The 5,003-nt window shown below is 32.1% G+C and overlaps 1 long non-coding RNA gene across 1 annotated transcript; it reads left to right on the top strand.

Annotated features, from left to right (window-relative positions):
• Positions 1-3,403: 3,403 nt before the first annotated feature.
• LOC114195679 lies at positions 3,404-4,042 on the top strand. Its single transcript, XR_003606528.1, has 2 exons — positions 3,404-3,508; positions 3,592-4,042. It is a non-coding gene; the product is annotated as an uncharacterized LOC114195679 (long non-coding RNA).
• Positions 4,043-5,003: the final 961 nt, after the last annotated feature.

Here is a 5,003-nt window from a genome sequence, read left to right as displayed (position 1 = left end):
AATGCAAAAGGCATTTCTACTCCTCTTCCTAGTGGTCTCAAATTTTCTAAACTTAAGTCTGATTATATGGATGATCCTTCTCTTTATAGATCTATTGTTGGTGCATTACAGTATATCACTATTACTAGGCCCGAGATTGGATACAGTGTGAATAAAGCTTGTCAATTCATGGCTCAACCCCTCATGGATCATTGGAAGGTAGTTAAGCATATTTTACGCTATCTAAAAGGATCTATTGCTTATGTTTTGCATATTCAGCCCATCTCAAATGTCCAAAACAACTACACTATTCATGCCTACTGTGATGCAGATTGGGCTTCAGATATTGATGACAAACATTCCACCTCTGGTGCTTGTATATATTTTGGTTCGACATTGGTGTCTTGGTGGTCTAAAAGGTATACATTGGTTGCTAGATTAAGTGTTGAAGTTGAATATCGTAGTCTTGCCACTACTGCTATTGAAATTGTGTGGCTCCAATCTTTACTTCATGAACTTTACCTCAAATGCAATACCCTTGTCATCTATTGTGACAATCAAAGTGTTGTTGCTCTAAGTCACAATCATGTACTTCACTCCAGAACCAAGCACATGGAACTGGACATTTTCTTTGTCAGGGAAAAAGTACTCCAACAGTCCTTAATTGTTCGTCACATTCCAGTTGTTGATCAAATTGCAGATATCCTAACTAAACCTCTCTCACAAGCTTGATTTTCTGCTCTAAGACACAAACTCAATGTGATTGATCCTTTTCAATTACCTTGAGTTTGAGGGGGACTGTTAGAATATATTTACAATATTGTTTTGTCCTTTATTATATCTTTTGTCTTTTGTGTAACAATAAGGTGATTCTAGAAATAGTTTGTTGCTGACTGTCAATAATGGTGTTGACTCATCTCTTAGGCTCTATATAATATTGTTTTTATACTCTCTGACATTTGAGGAATATATCATATATTATGCCTACTCTATATTTCTCTCCATTCTAACACTTTTGGTGCATTTAGCAAGGCCTTGGAGCAGATCCTCCCTTAACCTAAGGGGCTTCTTGATTGCACATGGAATGGCCTAAATGAAGCTGGGCCAGGGTTGGCATTAGTGTCACATCACCAACCACAACAGAAATGGGCCTGGCAGCACACACTCTCAGAACACAAAAAAGGGAGACAAAACAACTTTTGGAGGGGTGGCAACAACTTTTTTAGAGGATTTTCTCATATTCTGTTATGGGGAACGTTTGTTTTTTGGAGAGAGGAAATAGAGAGAGGAAGGAAGGTGAAACGAGAGATCATGAATTAGGGATCGGTTTGGTTTTCTGAATATGGAAAGGAGTAGGAAGAGGTCTCAAGCTTTTCTCTTGGATCAATGTAATTTCAGCAAAGTGATACATTATTGATACTTTTGGGTTAGTTTTAATTCACTACAATTCTAAGTTTTGTCCACTATTCTCATGGTTTTCTTTAGTGTTAGTTTCACTTAGTTCTTTGCTTTTCAAATTTGCATGATAATGTGTTTTAAGGTTTGATTATGTTGTCCGATAACACTAGTTATGATTTGGTAAGCTTTGGTTGGTGCTATTTTTTTTTTCAGCTTTCAAATTAAAGTAGTTTTCATTTGATATTTGTTATTTAGTAATCTTGAGCACTATTTCATTGGTCTTGCAACCACCAATCAAAGAAATTAATGTTTAGTCATTGTTTCATTTTAACTATTGTTTTATCTCTTAGTTAAGTATGCCTTTTATTTAAGTTAGAGCTATTATTATTCTACCGATGCTTTTCTTTTAACATTTATTTTTATACTTTATTTTGATCATGCATTTCATTTAATCCGTGCTGCATTTTACAATCCACTCTTGCATTTTAATTCTCCTAGCTATAGTGAAAGTAGTACCCATGTTCTCGTGTTCTCTTGTTTTCTATTACACATTTATCTCTTTGGTTAAATTATGTTTTCATGTTGCATTTATCATTTTGTCAAGTTGGGCTACAGTTTTAAAAATCAGTTTTGGGATCATGTTAGCTCTAGGTTGCAAAGTAGTTGGTCAATTAATTTGATGTTTCTTTCAAGTCCATGTACAACCATAATTTTCTGCATAATTTTTCATTTACAGCCTTGTAATATGTTTAGTTATATGTTGCTCATTGTCAAAGTAGTCTAGTTCTTTTTGTGGAGTTAATCTATAGCCTTAAGTAGTTTCTTTTTGTTTGAATTGAAATGTGTAACAGTCAGGCATTTTAAATGAGTCACTTTCATTAGTTTAGCACATTGCAATTGCCTTTATCTCAGTTTTATTGTCTATCTCCCAAAAACATGTATTTTGCATTCAATCCACTTATTGCATTGGTCCTATCTTTGGACTGACCTGAGTTGATCCTTATACTACATAAGTAAAAGTGATTAATTCACTTTGTTTGAGATAGTTTAGGCGACAAAAGTTGTCTACCAACTACCCCATTAGCTTCTTCCTTAACACTCTTGGTAGCATTATCCTATAAGATGAATACACCTTCTATAAAGGTACTATGTACATACTTTTTGTAAAAGGGTTAGAATACTCCAAATGTTCTACTTTAATTAATTCAGTTTTTGTTAATCGAAAAAAAAAAGATTACAATTTCTTATCATAAGTGAAATCTTGATTATAATGTAATATATTTCATTTCATTTTTTTTTCTAGGCAATTGAAATACAAAAGGAACAATCAACATTTGTTGATAAAGATATTGGCTCCTCTTTTTTGTGCAGTGAGAGGCCCTTTTTTCCTTCACCCATTATTACTAATCGCACCCATTATTATTAAAAAGACTAAAATACTCCTCTCGATTGTACACGTCATTGCTTTTACTCCTGCTATCCATTGTTTTAGACTTGTTCCAAAAAAAGCTCATTATAAAAGCTACATTTATTTTATGGAAATCTTGTTTCAAAATGCATTTAGTATATGATGGAAAGTTTATTCTAAAAGGTGTCATATATATATATATATATATATATATATATATATATATATATATATATATATATATATATATATATATATATATATATATATATATATATATATATATATATATATATATATTCATATTCTAAAATGTTGTTTCAGGAATTTTGTTCCTTAAAACTCGTTCTAAAATACATTTTATATGATGTAAAAATTTGTTCTATAGAAATCTTATTTTGAAAATCCTGTTTCAAAAATTGTTCTATAAATCCTATTCTGAAAATTCGAGAAAACATTTCGAAAATAGATAATCGAAACTCACTGCGAAGAAAGACAAAATAACCATTTTAAAAATTATAGGATCGCAGTTAGAAATTACGGGGGTGCAGAAAGAAAATCTCAGTGACATACATCTCAACAGAGTCCAGCCCAGACCTTTTTCTTCTTTTTCTTCAGAGAAATTTGCACTCTATGCATTACAGAATCTATTCTCCATGGCGCGCGAACCGAAGAGCCTCGGTGTGAAGATCCTATGGCTTTGGACTTTTGGAACCGCCGCTAGTAACCTTTCTTCCCATTCTTTCTCCTTCAATTGTTTCGTCACCATTAATCACATTCACTTCACTCTTTCTGTTTTCTCGTAGTCCTAGTCACCAACGCCATGCGCACAAGAATGAGAGACATGGAAACTCTCATGAACGCCGAACAACAACACCAGCACGATGCCGCTACCACCGACTCGTCTTTGGTGGAAATGGATAAAGATTGATTTGTACTGTTTCTGACTCGGTCTTGGAGGGTGAGGTGCTGATTAAACTCGCCAAGGATAAAAGAGCACGCAACGTGTTTGTTGAATGTCCTAACTGAACTAAGGCGGAACCGCCAGCGAAATTTGGAAACCAGGCACGATGGTGATTTTTTTTTTATACTTTATTATTTGTCGTCATTTTTTGTGATTGTGGCATGTGTTTTACACCATATTCCCGTAAATTGATCTTCTTGTGGGCTTGGCACTTTGACATTGTTGATATTGTGGGATTAGCCTAAGTTAATAATTTATTTAGATGCTGAAAATGTATGGCTTGAAAGTTTGAATATGGTTTTTAAATGTTGATAAAGTAAAAAAAGTCATTGAATATAGTTTTGTTTAGTCAATGAAAAATATATATTCGGTATTATTGAATGATGTATTCAAAAAGAGTAGAGTATAGATGGAAGGTTATTCAAATGCAACAATAGGAATATAGGAAGAACATCAACACCTTTTAGAAGAAGAAATTGGGATGTTAACTAGGAGCTTCCAAGTAATTTTATTTGATTTTTTATAAATTTATTTTGAGTTTCGGAATTCAGGAATAAATAAATACTAGAATTCAGGAATAGGAACCCTCCTTTTCTTCCATTTCCAAATTTGCAAAACTTAGTTTACAAACCAACAATGCAACTGAAAATCATATTATAAACTTTTCACGTCTCAAACACGAGTTTTCAATATATTAAGAAAAAAAAATTTATAGTTGGTCGATCTTTTCTCAATCTCCCATACTATATATGATTTAGAATTAATTAATGGGATGTTTGTTAAGAGGAAAATTTTCATACCTAGGAACTATGGTAGGTGAGAGTTACTTAATTCTCAAAGGACTAACATGTATTTGATTGGTAAAAAATATTATTGGCAAATTTACATAAATTTTCTCGAAAATAGAGGGTAGTGTTATTTTTTAATTAAATTTTAATTTAATACAGTAATCTGATTTTTTTTAATAACTTTGTTACCAAGTAAAAGTTAGATTTTCATGTCTTCTTGATAATGCTTTTGTGTGAAACTTAATTAAAATCTATTTCTGGAAACCTGATTCTTTTGACAATATTATTTTTCTAAAAGTAAATTAAACATGAGGGTACTTTCTTAACATTATATCCGTGGGAAACTAAAAACTTCTCTTCTTTGGAATACCTCCTCTCGGTTAATTGCGATCGTATAAAAATGTACTATTTTTAAATTTAAATAAAATCTTATTCTTTAGAAAGATGTTTCTTTACTATTTTAATT

Source organism: Vigna unguiculata, chromosome 1, assembly GCF_004118075.2.
Source record: "Vigna unguiculata cultivar IT97K-499-35 chromosome 1, ASM411807v1, whole genome shotgun sequence".
In the NCBI taxonomy this organism is placed as follows: domain Eukaryota; kingdom Viridiplantae; phylum Streptophyta; class Magnoliopsida; order Fabales; family Fabaceae; genus Vigna; species Vigna unguiculata.
This window is presented reverse-complemented; position numbering and strand designations above follow the sequence as displayed.